This window comes from Rhinolophus sinicus, linkage group LG01 (genome assembly GCF_036562045.2).
Source record: "Rhinolophus sinicus isolate RSC01 linkage group LG01, ASM3656204v1, whole genome shotgun sequence".
NCBI lineage: Eukaryota > Metazoa > Chordata > Mammalia > Chiroptera > Rhinolophidae > Rhinolophus > Rhinolophus sinicus.
The window spans coordinates 193,896,547-193,914,124 of record NC_133751.1 but is presented as its reverse complement, the minus strand read 5'-3'; positions in this window follow the sequence as shown (position 1 = coordinate 193,914,124).

Below are 17,578 nucleotides of genomic sequence, written 5' to 3'. Positions count from 1 at the left end.
TCTGTAATGCCAAGCAAATTTTGAAAAACTAAAATAAGAAACAGACTTAAGAATGTGTGGAAGTGGGAGAGGATAGGCCATTGTTCTCGTATGCCTGAGGGTGAAAAAGTAGGATGTATAGAAAAGGATAGAACAGTCAACCTGTTTTTTATATCAAAATGCAACTTGTTTTCTTGCTGCCTAAAAATCAGAGCATCGCGCTTCTAAGCAACCAACCAGGCCCTGCTTGCTAAGGCCAACTTTATGTTACTAAGGGTTTGGGGCTCTAGCCTACAGGGTGAGTCCATTCTCCCTAATTGGGCCATGAGGCCTCCCTAATTGGGCCTAATTGGGTCATGGTGGCAGCAAAACAGGAAGAAATAGGGCTTTCTGCAGGGGATGGGTGGAACTTGAGAGAACTGGGAAGAAGGAGTGCAGGAAGAACCCTGAATCAGGCCCATTCACCCGAGGTCCCATCCCAGAAGGCTGTCTGAGAGGATCTGTAGTCCAGAGATACCAAGGGACGGACTACACCAGCCATGGGCCCAGAGGACATCACCAACCAACCACCCCAACTTTGTATTGGGGAACACCTGTACCCCTGTCCTCAGAGTGCCCCCCTCCAGTAGTCTAGCTGTGGCATGGGTACCACAGTGCCCTGCCTGAGCCTCGGGTCTGAGGACCTGTGGACTAGCAAGATGATGGAGGGGCTCCTGGGGCCACATGGACATGTAGAATATTCAGAGCTGGTCAGACGTAGCCCAGGCTGGACAAGGTAAAGGAAAAAGGACAGTTGGGAGCACTTCGAGTAGATGAAGCAAGCTTAACCTTGACACTGAGCAGAGCTCCCCTGTTTACACTTTGGCAAATAAGACCTCCTGGAGGAACACGGCCGGGAATTCATCCTGGGAAACAGGACTGTGGGGTGCTCAGAAATCTGGCAGTATGAAGGGAAGGAAAGGGAGAAGGGCTTATTCAAGGCCAGTGGGAGCCTGGCCAAAAGCAGGCAGGCCCTAGGAGGAAGAATGATGTGACAGCCAGCCAAGCACGAGCTGGAGAGACACTGGAGCAACCAGGCACCATTAGGGTCTAGGAGAGAAGCTGAGGGATGGGACAGGCTCAGTGCCCAGACCACTGTCTGGGCCGTGTTCTCTTGTGCCCACCCACTGCCTGCAACAGAGGCACCGCTCTGAGCTACGAGCAATCTCAGAGTTCAAAAAAGTGAGTCATGAAAGTAGTGTACGCAGGCATGTGGCAGGCTGAATAATGACCTCCCAAATGTGTCCTCCTCCTAATCCCCAGAACCTGTGAATGTGCCATCTTATATGGTAAAAGGGACTTTGTAGATATGATAATCTCGGTTATCCTAGATTATCTAGTGGGCCCAATGTAATCATGGGTGTCCTTATAAGAGCGAGGCAGGAGGGTCAGAGTCACAGGAAATGTGACAGCAGAAGCAGAAGTTAAAGGGATGCAAGGCCACAAGCCTAAGAGTGCAGGCAGCTTCTAGAAGCTGGAAAAGGCAAGGAAACCGGTTCTCCCCTAGCGCCTACAGAAGGAATACAACCCTGCCAGTATATTGATTTTTAGCCCAATAAAACTGATTTTAGACTTCAGACCTGCAGAGCTTTAAGATAATAAATGTGTATTGTGTTAAGCCACCACGTTTGCAGTTGTTACAGCAGCAACAGGAAACTAATACACAGCAGTTAAAACCCAAAGCCCCAGAAAAGCAGCAAGTACAGATCTATAAACTCCAGCTGCTGCTGCTCCTGGGTAGAAAGGCACTCAATAGTGTTAGATAATAATTTACACAAAGCAGCATGTACTACTGAGTAATGGGAGAAAGACTTCCAGGAAGCACTCAGCTTGTCAGGCATTCATTCCTGCCGAATACAAGTTAAAATGTATTGAGTATTTAGTAAACACCCAACCTTGCAGTATGTGCCTGATATATTCTACCTCGTGGAATTCTCAGAACAACTCCATGATGCAGACACAATTGGTGTCAGCATTTTACAGATGTGGAAACTGAGGCTCAGTTAGTTGAGATTATATATCCAAGCAGGGAAGCTGGGATTTGAACCTGGGCAACCTGAGTCCAGAGCCTGAGCTCTGAACCTCTGTATAAAAGGACAAGAGCATCATCTCCATTATCTGCCACATACAGTGAGAACAGGTAATTTGTATCCTGTGTGGAGAGTAGCCCTCCTGAATTAACTACCTGGGGATGTCCATGCAGCAGCCATTGGGCACAGAAAGAACTGGCGTTCTAAAACTCCAAACCACAAACTCCGTAAAACTTTGACAAGACAGTCTCTGGGCTTTGAAGACTAACCTTAATGATCTAAATGTCCAAGAATATAAGGGATTGATTGACTAAATCATGGTTCATCAATACAACAAAACACTAGGCAGCTTTTTAAAACGATGATGTAAATGATGTAGATCTATACTTATTGACATGGAGAGATGTTCCTCATACATCATTATGTCTAAAAAGCTGGTCACTAAACAGTATACACAGCATGAACCAACATACACAGAGAGAAAAGGCTGGGAAATACATATACAAAAAAGCATTGGCAGTGTTTATCTCCGAAGCATAAGAATACAGGTGATTTAATTTTTTCTTCTGGCTTACCTTTTTTGTAAATTTTCCACAATAAAAAGAAATCGCTGGGATAATGTTTAAAGCTGGGGAAACTGAACTTTAGTAATTATAAGCAAGGATATGGATGTTTAATGATAAAAAATGTTGTAAAGTACCTAATGCCTAGCAGACCAAATGCAAATAAATTTATATAAATGTAATCCTCATTACCACCCAGTAAGGTAAGGACTGCGGTCATCATTGTTTCAGATTTTTTAAACTGAGGCTCAGAGAGATTAATTTTCCCCCAAGCTCATCCAAACCGAAGGCATTAGGCTGGGGTTTAACCCAGATCTGTCCAGCGCCAAAGTGGACCCTCTCTCCACTATGTGACTCTGTCATCTTCTAACTCCAGTACCATGAAGGTTCCAGGTGAGCTGGCATGCAGAAGGAATCAAAGTGGATCAGAAGATGTTGAGGAGAAAAAGGAGAAGATTAGTTAGGAGGACAAGAGTGCCCCCCCACACCCTCCGCCGCTGGAGCAGGGGCTCTCAACCTCGGCACTACCGGCATTTGGGACATAGAAATTCTTTGTTGTAGGAGGAGGTGGGAGCGGCCTGTGCACTACAGGATGGCCAGCAGCACCCCTGGCCTCTACCCACTGAAGGTAGCAGCACCCTCCTAGTTGTGACAACAAAAACGTCTCCAACATTGACAAATAGCCTCTGGAGGGCCACATCCCCCTTGGTTAAGAACCACTGCCCGGGAGAATTGCTACCACCAGAATGACATGGGGGTGATCCTGGAAAATTGGTTGTATTTTACAGTATGTATTCATGTTCCAGCCAACCCCACAGTTCACTCCACTCATCTGTCCTTCTCAACTAACCCTTTAGTCCTTATATGCTGAGACATTGTTAAAGGCAAATATCCTCATTGGTGAGCCCCAAGTGACATTTGTGGCTATTATTCTGATTTCCAGACAGGACAGAAAGTTCAGTTGGACCCCTTCAAGAATGGTCCCACAATGGGCCTTCTGCCACCCTTTTGTGAGGGTTCTTCCACACCCCTGCATTCCCTGAATTAAAAGTTAAGGAAGCTGTTTTTTTCTTGTAAATACCAAGCTGTGCAGTCATTACAAGCTTACTTGGAGATAATCAGGCCTGACACTTGCTGTATGCTCAGGGTTTATTGGAGACCACCTACAAAGTTGACTCAACACAAAATGACACAACTAAGTAATCTAATCCCAAAATGTAGATTTCCTTCCAACAAATTGCACACAAGTGGTCTCCTGCTGGTTTAACTGTGGCCTGGAAAGGCAAGCCCAACTGCATCGTGGCAAGTATGTTAGTACAAAGCATCCAAACCATAAACAGAATGCAAATGCCATGTCTGGCACCATAAATACCGTGTTTCCCTGAAAATAAGACCAGGTCTTATATTAAGGTTTGCTCTAAAAGACGCATTAGGGCTTATGTTCAGGGGATACCATCCTGAAAAATCATGCTAGGGCTTATTTTCCGGTTAGGTCTTATTTTCAGGAAAACACGGTATTGAGTGTCTCAGAGAGAAATGAATGCCTTTTATAGTGAATTAAAATATGATTAAAAGATGCCGTAGAATACACCACCTTTGTCCTAACTTATTTCCCTTTTGAATCAAAGACGAAAAATAGAACAAAAAGATGAAGAAATTAGGTATTTTTCCCTTTGCATCAAACACGCTTGCAAACTGTTTCCTGCAGGACCATATGTTCTCGGATGAACCAAAATATGAGGGAACCAGCACCCTGACTTTATCACCACTCGGCAAATGCATATCTACAGCTTCAAAACACACAGCCCTCGGCCTCCAATAGAAGGGCATTAAGTTCACCCCACAATGCCCTCCTAAAAATATTAGATCTGTAATTTTAAAAAATTGATGCAAACTAAGATTTTTTTTAAAATCTCAGAAGGTGGAGTTTGACCATAAATTCAAGGTGAGCCAGCAATTTGCCAAGGTTACCTAAAAGATTGATACTCTCTTAGGATGCATTAATAGAGTATACCACTTAGGATAAAGGAGGTGATAGTCTTAGGGTCAGGTGATCTGACCATATGTGGAGAAGAGGTGTTCTCAGGTGGACATTGGTGGTGTTTGGCCCCTCAGCATCCATTCAACTCTTCAGGTAGTAACACACCACAGTGTGGTGCCTGCTTTGAGTAGTAAAATCTGACCCAGGTGCTTAATGTGGGACACACAGCTCAGATGTCTACCAACCCATGCCTGACTCGCATCCTGACCCACCCATCAGCATGAAGGCAGGGACTGTGCGTTATCCCTCTTCTGTCTCCCCCCGCAGCACTGAAAAGTATGTTAGGCACCTCGTGAGTACTTGACAAATGCCTGCTGGATTTTCAGAGAAATCCTTGCTGAAGCTATATCTCTACATGAAGAAGCCAAGCAGGAAAAAAATAAGTATGCCATTTAAATCAGAGATTTTCAAACTGTGAGTCACAACCCATTAATAGTTTGTTAAAGTGTTTAGTAAGTCCATAGCTAGTATATTTTTTTTAACGAAAAAGAAGAGAAATCTTCAGGGTGCCCCTCTCCTACGTTGTAGAACTCCCTTGGCAACCCTTGAAATCCAACTCTCCACCTACTTTCTACTGCACCCCTGCACAGCTGAATGTAGCTAGAGAAAAATCACACAGCCAACACCCATTAGTCTCAATGTAATTGATTTCCATCGCCTCGGTGGTCTGGCCATGATACTTCATCCCCTCATCCACTCCCCCTCTCCCCCTCCTAGACGACCATTCTCTCTCCTCGGCCTCTAGCACTTCCTCCCATCCCCACTCTCAGCTGCTAACCTTGCTTCCTACCTCACTGAGAAAATAGAAGCACTCAGAAAAAAACTACCACAGTCTCCACATCCACTTCTACCCACCCACCAGCATCTGCTCCCATAAACTCAGCCTTCCCCCTCTTACTGTGGATGAACCATTCTTGTTCCTACAGAAAGCCGGCCTCTGTACTTGTACCATGGCTCCCACTCAAGCACATGGCTCCAACAACCCTCCCCTCTCTCTCCTATATCATCAAAACTTCCCTTATCTCCTAGATTATCCCCAGTGACATGTTATTTCCACCCTTCTTAAAAAAAAAAAATCTTTCCTCACTTACTTTTCCCTCTAATTACCACATCATTCTCGGTGCCCCTCTATAATGAAACTTGTCAAAATTGTCCCGTGCTCCTTTACCAAATTATCTCCTCTTGTTCTCTTTTATACCCCCTCCAATGGGATGATGACCCCCACCACTCCATGAAAACTGCTCTTGTGGAAGTCACCAGTAACGTCCATGCGGCTAAACCCAACTGTCAATGCCCAGGACAGTATCGCTGGACATGGCTGCTCCCTTCCTCCTCCTTAGAACACTTTGCTCACATGGTTTTCGGGCCACCACACACTTCCAGTTTTCCGCCTACTTCATGGCCATTCCTTCTCATTCTCCTCCACATACTCCTCCTGATGTCCCCAACCTCCTCCTACTGGAGGGTGCAGGGCTCACCATGTAGGTTTCTTCTCTCCATGCCCCACTCCCCCAGTGATTCATTCAGTCCCAGCAGATCTCAATTACCCACTGATGATTCCTAGATTTTTGTCTCCAGTAGAAGCTCTCTCTGAACTCCAGACTCCTAGCTCCCAATGTCAAGTCTCCACTTGGATGTCACATAGACATAACCTCTACTGATATCCTGATACGCTCCAATCCCAAAATCAGCCGACAGCTCAGCCCTTCCAGCTGCTCAGGCCAGAGCCTACAGGGGCACCCTTTATTCCCTTTCTTTCATGTTCTGAATCTATTTCAAAATATACCCAGGATCCAACAGCTCCTCAGCACTTTCAGCAATACCCCATACTCCAGGCAACATCACATCTTATTTTATCTTGCTCCCTTACCGTCTCTCCCTAACACAGCCATCAGAGGGAGTCTATTAAAACGTGGCAGATCTCATCACTCTGCTCAAAACCCTCCTGTGGCTCCCAGCTCACTCACTGCTGCCTGAAGACACAGACTTAGCAGGAGTCATCTAAGACTCATCAGTTCTGCCCCCTCCTGCATGAGGGTTACAGAGATGCCACTTATTCATAGCTCATTGAATAGATGTCATTGATAGGGACAATCTGTTTATTAGGAACGGTTATAGCTAGCTAATCATTTCATTCATAAGCGACCAACTAACCCTCCTCCTGGAATCCTTTTGACTAATTCAAGTCAGGTGTGATCCCATGACCTCCAGATGAGCAGTGGGGTATCCAATTTGCCACCCCCGGAGCCACCCATCCCTCTGGCTTTGGAGTCTAAATGTTCCATGATATTCCCTTCCCTGACAAATCTCCAGTCACCCAACTCCATGCAGGTGCATACCTCATACCTGTAGCTGCAGCAGCTCCTGCTGATATCGGTACAGCTGTTTCTTTTGATGAGTTTCTTTGGTGCACTGACATATCTGGAAGAAAAAAAAGAGAGGGAGCATATTGAATTTCAGGAGATGAACCAGCTGGCTTAAGACAGAGGAGAAAGGAAAAGATGACATTGTCAATGGGACCCTTTTCATGAGAATATAGTTCCAGAAATCCAAGTCTATACACAGTGTTGCACAGTGTTAATCTTGCCCCAAAGATATGGATTAAGGAGATCTGCCTTTACAGATGCATGCTTTTTGAATATCCCTCCAAGTTTGGAATGTAGACTGCTCAGGAGCTCAGAATCTGAACAGTATCACTGTTACCCACTCTGGTTTCAAATTCACTTTGCTTTCTTTCTTGTTGTAGTTTTTATTTTTTCCACGTGCGGAGATTAGTTAAGCGGCCTCAACATACTCTTACTTAACAGCATCAGTTGTGACTGCTTGAGGACTCAGTTAGCTAAATTGGCACCGGGACCAACATGTGACTTTTTGACCTTATAATTGCAAATATGGAGCTGTTTGTTTTTTCAGAAGTGTCTAAAACATGTGGGACAGGTATAAAGTTTCCACATAAGCCAACCTCTTTGGTTTGTTTTGATCTAAACAAACTGCTTCCCACAGCTGGGCCAAGAATATTCCTTCCAGTCCCATCTTTTTTAACGGTCCAAGCTTGGAGAGTTCCAAGATGGAATTTTGCCATGTCTCATACGTGGCAAAATCTTAAACCAACACTTCTCAGTGCCAGAAGAATAGCAACCTAGCCCAGGAAGAAATCCAAGCTGCATTTCTATTAAACAAGATTAGTAACATGGTAGAAAAGAAGAGACCATTTTGTTAATGATCAAAGATAGAGGCTTCAGCCAATTAAAGGTTTGAAACAAATGCAGATAGAATCCCTCACTGGAGCTAATCATTACAGCAAATGACATTTGAAATCTTTTTTTTTTTCTCCTAACTATAGGAATTGAAAGTTAAAACAAGTTGCCAGGGGGACAGCCGGTTAGCTCAGTTGGTTAGAGCACAGTCCCCCTAACTACAAAGTTGCCTGTTCAATCACCACATGGGCCACTGTGAGCTGCACCCTCCACAAGTAGATCAAAAACAATTACTTGACTTGGAGCTAATGGGTCCTGGAAAAACACACTTAAAAAACAAAAAAACACCAAGTTGCCAGCATAGCATTTAATCTGAGTTCAAAATGTGCTTGCTCTAAATTGCAGAGCCTTGAACTAAAATGGGACAATACCTCCCTCTGCCCAAATTGGCAAAACAGAATTTGCGGGAAACTCCCTAATCTAATGTTTGCTGGCAACAAAACCTGAGTCCTGGCAAAGCTACAAGAAAGGGAATCGGGGACTAAAATAAAGCAGCACACTCCAGATAACCAACCTCAGTTCTCGTTCTGTGTCATCTAATCCGTTGTCCAGTTGGCCCAGTTCATTAACAAAAGCTAACCAAGAGACTAAGTCCTCTGTGAGCCAGTTAACTCTGCTCCAGTTTTCAGTCCAAGATGGGACCCCTCTCTTGGTCATCCATCTTAAAACACAAGCCCCTTTCTCTCCATGGAGCAACCAGCCCATGAAGGAGGAAGAAGAGGAGGGGGAAATTTTTCCACCTTTGCTAAAATAGTTCAAATGTTTTCACTATTGATTGGAAACTTGGCATCATTAAAGAGTGGAAAAAGAGAATGCTACTGATATTCCTAGATTGGTGAATAAAATATGGAGTGAATATCCCATCTAAAAGAGGTCCCATTCTTCATATTTTAATGTAATAGTTACGTATTTTGTACCTAACAATTATGTTCAACATCATAATTATAAACCCTTGCATTTTTATAGAACTTTACAATTTATAAAACACTCATGCATTTTAATATTTTTTAATCCTATTAAATGGTAAGGCAGACATCATTACTCTGCCTTACAGATTAAAAAAACAAAGAAAAAAACTGAAGCTCAAAGAGATCAAGTCATTTTCCCAAAGTCGTGCTGTTAAACAACAGAAACACCCAGGTCCAATCCCAGGTACTTACCTTTATACACCCTATTGCCTAGAAGAGTGAATTTTGATATCTATCCCTGAAGAAATACCAAAAAGTTCAAAGTTGCAACTCTGATCAATCTCATGTGTGCAAAGAAATGAAAGGAGAAGGAATATGAATTTTTCCCTCCCTGTCCCTACCCCCAGTCCAACCAAGCACAGCTGTGTCCATATGACCAGAAGAACTAAAGAGTCCACTATACTGGTCTTCTCACCAGCCACTTACGGATCAGGGACCCAAGAACTAAATAATTGTTGCTACCCTCCTCCCTCACTTCTCTGCCATGTATACTCCCTAAAGTAGAATAGAAGCCCCTGGAGGGCAGGGACTGGGTCGTACTCACCTTGTGATGGTCTGCTGTGCCTAGTAGAGTTCATTTCACTCACCTACTGCTTATTAAATATCCACTCCTTATCAATCTGGAAAAGTAAGAGTTTATGCCGGGGTAAGGCAAAGAGCATGGCGTGGACCACTTTGCTTCCTCACTAATCACCATCCACTACATTCCTAGGCTGCTCTAACAGGACATGAGAGACGGCACCTCAAGGCCAAAGGGACAAAGATGGTAGTCTATGTCAAAGCACAGCCTCTAAGTTTTGAAACTCCCTATTATTTTCAATCTATAGGATTTTATACATGGAATACCATTTGCTGCTGAACACAATAGTATACAAAGAGAATAAGTCTTAGAATCACTCCAGGGGGCAAATTAAAGGATGTTGCTCATCTCCAAGGCAGTTCTATGACTTAGACCAGCGTAGCACATGTTCAGAACACAGAAAGATTATGGGTGGAAAGAGCACATAAGTAGGTATAAGCTGCAGAGCAGAATTAGGTTGAATAAGAAATATTAGGAGAGGCCACCAATTAAAGTAGGAATGGGAAATATGTGGCACCAGGCAGGCTCTTCTTTGCCCTGTCCATAGCAGACGTCATCGATGGACCCAGCACCCTTCAAACCAGCCAGGGATTCTGACTGACCCTCCTAGATACCACATTTCAAGTGGCCACCATCGTGCCATTGGAATCATCAAGCAAGATGTCACCTATTTGCCATCTTTGGGTTTAAAAGCATTTCCTCTTGCTAGAAACCAGCATTTTAGGCCTAAATCGTGGTGCTTCCTCATGCTCCTCTGATTCCAAGCTTCCTGATATTCGATTAGCAATCCAATTATGATCTCTTGCATTCTTGGCCTCAACTCTTGGCTGCCATCTGCCCCTTCCCCAACATCAGGCCCCCACTCCCTTCGTCAGACCCTGGTCTCTCACCAGGGATTCTGAGCTTGGCCTCGTGACTTGCCCCAGCTCCTGATTTCTATTCTACCTAGCAGTCTTCTTGTCATTCTTCCCGCTGACTCAGAGTGAACTGTCCACTACTGGGACTCAGCAGAAAGTCCCCTGACCAAGTCAAGTTTCCCTTCCATGGCTGCAGAACAGCACAAGGTCACTGAAAAACTGAGACAGGCACGGTAGAAGTGGGAAACTTCCAGACTAATCAAGAAGAAAGGGAGAAGCTAGCTAATGGTTCACAAAATCTCCTTCAGCCATGGAGTTTATCTGAAGGTTGAGCCCTATCTTGAGCCCTTCAGAGAAAGTGAAAGATTCCAGTCCTGCCTTTTTCTGCTTTATGGTCAAGTTTCTGCCTTCAAGGTAAAGAGCAGATGTTTCCTAAGCTCCCAGGGATTTAGCGGCCTTGTTCACACCTTCAGCAGACAGGTCATTGCAGGTTTAATTTATACGGCTCTATGTCACTGGTGGGACAAGTCTTGCTCCATTTTAAGTCACAAAATGGCTGTGCAAAAGAAACCCAGGCTAGCTTCCCCAGGCTGGCTCTGCATCTCTGCCTGCTTACTTCCTTACCTGCACCTTCCATTACATTTCACATACTCTAAATCCAAACAATATAGTCAATTTCAGATTTTCAACATGCTGCCAAGAGAGGCTCCATGGCACAGCGGGGAGAACCTCCATGGGGAAGCCAGCATTCTGGGTACAAAATCCAGTTCTGCCAACAACTCACCAGCCAAATCAGTTCCCCTCTCTGAGCCTCAGTTTATTCATCTGTAAACTGAAGGGTAGTTGAACTTAATGATTTATAAGATTCCCTTCAAGCTCTGACATTCTATTAAACTCGAGTTTATTTGTGAAGGGAGGCTTTCGACCTCTGCTCAGGTTGTACCACACAAACTTCCCACAATGCCCCTCTGCTACTCCCCCACTATTTAGGCTTAACCAACAAAGGGAGAATCATTCCCAGCTGCTGGCAGCCTAATCCAGCTGCCATGTGGGGAGTTTTGTTATGCCGATTTCACAGTGGGTCATGTCAAGTCAACTTGTATTTCTTAAGTGCCTCTGACAAGCCCAGAAAGAGAGTGGAGCCCTGTGGGGCCTCAGTGACTTTATCTGTGAAATGAAAGGCTTACACTCACTGGACTTCTAAGGTGCCTCCCAGCTCTGAAGACCTAAAACTCAGAATTCCACTGGGGGAAGGGAGGCTACACCCTAGGATTGCCAGCTGCCAGCCCCACCCCGACATGGCTCAGGTCCAGCTCCTTTCAAGCTAATGTACCTGGAGCCACAGGTGGGTAGAATAATCCCAAATCCAGCTATAACCCATTCAGAGACTAGGGAGTGAGTGAGTGTGTGTGTGTGTGTGTGTGTGTGTGTGTGTGTGTGTGTGACAAATGCAGTCATATCTCCAACACTTCCCCACGGCTGAGTCTCTGAGCCACTTCCTCATAAGTGGGGAAGAGGCAGATGCTCATCTAGATGATGTGATTTGAAGAAAGTCCCACACACCCCACAAAATATCTCTCTCACAGACCTGCCTGAAACCCTTATCACAGAGGTTCAGATTCTTTGCATTCAAGCATCTTGCTTCCAGAAGTTTCCTGTTAAATGCAAACATGCACAGAACAATATCCTGTACTCAGCCTTGGACTTCTTTTCCCAGTGCCACCCTCTCACCGCTAACATTTGCCAGCTCCCGTTGCCACTCCCCAGCCCTGCAAAAATATCTGACAAACACAAAAAGAACTTCCCCCACCAAGCGAGAGGCCAAAAAACCAAATTTGCGAAGGAAAAACTATATAGGAATGAGGAGTAAACAGGCATACTGTCTGACTTCCACCCTGATTTATTTCATGTCCTCAGCAGCTAGCAAAAGAAATGGGATTGGAGGACTTAATTAGAGAAGAAGAGAAGGATAAGGGATAATGTAACTGTGATATTCAAACCCACTGTGTTATTAGGGTTTCTAAGGAGTAAAAGTTCTCACTTTTGAGAGAGAGTTGTAAAGCCCCACCACTGTTTGACTTGGCTACATGTATCTCTTCTTAAATTACTGCACATGTTTATTATTTAAATTCAAATGAATAAAAATTAATATTGAGTGGAGAAATTTTGAGGGATAAGTGAGGATACACAGATGCAAACCACAGATACACAGAAATAGGATTCACTCTCCCCATGAAGGCCAGAAGGAAAAATGGCTTTGCCCTCCATCAAGTAGGATTTAGGCCATATGGAAGACTTTCCTGAAGAGGGACTTGTTAAATCTGAAAGAGGGAATTAAAGGAGATTCTGAGGATGTTTCTTTTTTTCTGCAGATATTTTTAAAACAGAATCAGTTCCCATTTGTTATGGCCTAAACTGTGTCCACCACCACCACCCCTGAAAAATAGTTTCGTATTGAAGTCCTAACCCCCAGTGTGACTGAATTTGGAGATAGGGTCTACAAGGCAGTAATTAAGGTTCAATAATGTTGTAAGAGTGAAGCCCTAATTTTATAGGATTGGTGTCCTTTAAAAAAAAGGAGAAAACACTAGATATCTCTCTCTCTCCCTCTCCCTCCCTCTGCACCGAAAAGAGGCCATATAAGGATACAGTGAGAAGACGGCCTTCTACAAGCCAGGAAGAGAAGTGTCACCAGAAACCAAATTTTCTAGCACCTTGATGTTGGCCTTTTAATCTTCAGAACTGTAAGAAAATAAATGTCTATTATCTGAGCCACCCAATCTGTGGTCCCTTGTTATGGCAGCTCAAGCAGACTAATATATTCCTGCCTGAGGGAGGGGGATAAACTGAGTCAGTCAACAAGTAGGGATTAACTACTCTTCTGGGCACCAGATGTATGGAAGTATATATGACACTGGCCCCAGCAGGGGTGGGGAAACCTCCTCATAATGCCTGTAGCCCATGGGTTCTAGCATCCACACCTTTTTTTTTCTAAAACGCAGCCTCCAGACTCCATAGCTATCTCTCTCTCAGAGTGGGCAGGAGCAGTGCTCACTGTCTGGGTGAGGAAGTCAGTGAATGAACCACTTTCCTCTCCTTCCCGAATGTCACCTCAGCAGCAGTCCAGGTGCAATGCCTTAGAGCCCAGATTTGGCCTGCCAACAAATGACAGGATGATGCTGTGAAGAAATTGGAAATAGCCATTGTCCCTCACAAACAAACTCGAGGAGGCCAGGCAGCCCGCGTGGGCCTGCAGACCTGGAATGGCTTCTTGAGCCAATAAGGACTGATGAAGAGTCTGATCCCTGGGGTATGGACGTTGTCAGGGATGGTTACCCTCAGGAAGCCAGAGGAGACAGGAAGAAATGGGGGGTTTTAAAAGGAAATCTGGATGAGTGCGGGCTTAAAGAAAGGAATCAAACCGTGCCTGAACGCTGGGACAATTTGCCTGTCATTTGAATAAACTCTGGTTAAAATTAAAAGCAGAAATCTGTACTTGATAAAAACTTTTGTTTCAAAGCTTTGGAAGGAGGAGAAGGAAGTGAGGCTATTTTTCTCTTTTTTTTCCTAGTAAATATTTGCATCAAAACATTCCACAGTGTGTCACTGTTAAATAACATGATGGGGGTATGTTTCAGTCTGTACTAAGAGGGGCATATAAACTGTGGAGTACTTAACCGGCAGGGGGCAGGGCTTCATTTGTAGTGTTTGCCAATTTCCCTGTTGTAAATATTCCCACCAAAGCTGATTTCAAGCTGCCAATTGTTTTAAAAATCAGCTTGCAAAATTCCTGCATATTTACCCACAGTCTCTGGCAAGCCAGCACCAGCTGGCTTGAGCATATTTCTGTAAGGCAAGATAGTCAGGCAGGTAGCAGATGACCCGTCACAGAACGAGCCTGGGAGGGCCAGAGGCCCGGAGACCAGAAAGAGTAGGACTCCAGAGAGCGATATCAAGAATACAGGCAGATTTTCCCTCTGGGATGCATGGTGTCACAAGCATTCATAGAGCTCCACTGTCATGGTCATTCGGGTACCCTACATCCCAGAAGGGACAAGCACACTTCTGTTCTTTAGGATACACTACCTCATCCCCTGTGTACTGTGATCGTGCTACCTGGAATCCAAGGGAAGAGCAGCAGCCACAGAGAAACCCCAAAACCCACCGCATTTTTTTTTTTTATTATTGGGGAAGGGGCACAGGACTTTATTGGGGAACAGTGTGTACTTCCAGGCCTTTTTTTTCCAAGTCAAGTTGTTGTCCTTTCAATCTTAGTTGTGGAGGGTGCCGTTCAGCTTCAAGTTGTTGTCCTTTCAGTCTTAGTTGTAGAGGGCGCAGCTCAGCTCCAGATCCAGTAGCTGTTTCTAGTTGCAGGGGGCGCTGCCCGCCATCCCTTGTGGGACTCAAGGAATTGAACTGGCAACCTTGTGGTTGAGAGCCCGTGCTCCAACCAACTGAGCCACCTGGGAGGCAGCTCAGCTCAAGGTGCTGTGTTCAATCTTAGTTGCAGGAGGCGGAGCCCACCATCCCTTGCGGGACTCGAGGAATTGAACTGGCAACCTTGTCGTTGAGAGCCCACTGGCCCATGTGGGAATCGAACCGGCAGCCTTCGGAGTTAGACACATGGAGTTCTAACCGCCTGAGCCACCGGGGCGGCCCCCCAACTGCATATTTAAACTTCTAAAATGCCAACAAGAACTTTGATTTATAGGAAAAAAAGGAAAAGAGAAAGAAGGGAGGGAATTCCATTCATAAAACATATTCACCAACTACTGTAAAACCAATACGCCCAACTTTCCCAAGGAACCTCCAAAAATGCCTATTATTTCCCCCATAAAGGGAGGAAGAGAAAAGGAATTTCTGAAATCCATTTTTGGATTTGGCCAGACATGTGCTGAGTGTCTCTCCACATCACTCCCTCCCCTTCCCACCCCCTCCAGCATAAGGCAACAGGACTGGGCCATCCATCACTCACTACCCCTGACCTTCTGTAGAGGATACTTACAGACTGACCCATACTCTGGACACACACAAATAATCCACTTAGAACTTCATTCGTAGTCCATTGTTAGTCTTCAGATGAACCACAAACATATGCTTTTGTTTCCAAAATAAAAGCCGGGACTGAGGTTTATACCTCTCTCTAGCTTACCCTCTAGTCCTGGCACTGGGCTCTATGCTCAGTCGATGTTCAATACTTCTGCATGCTGTTTAATTCTTCCTCTTTTCCCTGCAGAAATTCACCAAGGGATTCTTTCTGACACTTGTGCCAGTCACCTCAGGGGGATTATGACAACCTCCTTTTTGGTCCATGAGTCAGAGAACTGGGCAGAATTTGAGCTGGCACCAGTAAGCACTGAATAATATTTGATGAAGAAGATTAACCAAAGAATAGGATTATTATACGTAACCTAATCATTCTTATTGTATGTATGCAAGTTATCCATTTAAGAGTCCAGGTAGATAATATGTTTAAACAGCGCTTGTGTAAGAAGATACAGCAGTGTGAATGATGAATATATTTCCATCAGTCCTCTGGCTGTGCTCCCAGCTGAAATGCCTGCATTTCCTTGGACTAAGATAAGGAATCGCAGCTAAGAAGCCATTTATTGGGAACGATGAAGGAGAAAGGGTGACCTCTGCTGGTGAAATAAATTTTAAAAATCTGGTTATTTTCCCCAACTCTGCAAAGAAAATAGAGAGCAGGGAGTGGGAGGAGGTAAGAGGGTAACCATGCCCTCCCTAAACAACTGATCATTTTTTTCCACACTAGTAATTTTTACAAACTCTTCAGCAAAAGGTTATTGTTTGTTTGGCTTAAAAACTCTTTCACGATGTGTAGAAATGAGATTCAACTTCGTTTTTATTGTGTTTAATAGTTATTCTCTAGGAAAAAAAGAAAGAAATGTTCTCACTTGGAACTCAATAATTTGTTTCACTCTCTTTTTTTATTTTTGATATTTCATTAATGAAATGAATTTGCAACCGATTTTTAAATGTAGGGACTAATTAGAATAAATGAAAGTGCAGCCCCCAAATGTCTCATTAAGATTTGTATTTATTTGTTAAACAAATGCACAAATATTTTCAGAAGTCTCTACATTTTATAATTCAGTATTTTATGAAAAACTTGAAATAACTTTGCTTTAAAACTCAGCAATTTTCAAACTAAATCATTTCCATAGCAGTCTCATGATGTTGCTCGACTTTGCCCCACCCCCCCACCCCCACCCTGTCATCACCTTTGACAAGCAAAAACCATGTGTCGTGCTACTGGCTCTCTAATAGTACTCAACTATTAGTCAGATTTTCCCTGACCATAGCTATCACTCTGGTCTTTAGGTTTATCAACTTTAAAGCAAAATACTTCATTTCAAGTTTTCCAGAGGAAAGTTGGGCAAGATCTTTAAAATATCTAGTTGTTTTCATTGTTTAATGCTGCTGTACATGTAGTTATTATGTATGTGTAATCAGGATTGTTGTGGGGAGGAAAAGAAGAGGGAATACACAGGAAAGCAGACTTGGACTCCCATTCAGAGTTCTATTAAATGGATTATATTTGGGGAGAATCATTTATCTTTTGGGAACCATAACTATTAAAGACATCAGTATACAGCATACTAGAACCCATGCTCTATCAATAAAATTTAATATTCAAATTAAATAAAGTGTTTACTTAAATGCGTGTTTATATGTCTTATATAATAAAAAATTGGATTTTTGTCAGATGCTTTTCTTAAGCTAGTGCACACTTCCCTTTCACGTCTCTCAGTCTGATGGGAGGCCAGACTATTTCATGGTCAACACCTCTTGGGAAATCTGGCATAGAACAGAGCAGGAGAAAGAGTAAGCTTAATATTAATTGATCGGGCTGCTGTCCTGGGCCAAAACTGGACTGGGACAGGAAAGAATAGCAGGAGAAACAATTCAAATAGAATTCATCCTTGACACATGGCATGACACCTGCACCCCCTTGCTTTTTGATATCCTATAGTAAATCTATATTTGTTCTTTTTTAAGAATCCCAAAGAGATGTGAAATTCTTAAAGGCAACTTTTTTTTGTTTCATGAAAAACAAGTAGACATTGAATTAAGAAATTAGAAAATACTAAATGTTAGCATTTATCTGAATGTCAGTGTGCATTCAAGTTTTTTTAAATAAACATAAGACTAAAAATTCAAATAGTTGGATTTAGTATGAATGACAAGAAAGAGTAATAATGGGAGAAACATATTCCCAAAACTATGTATCTCTTAACGAAAG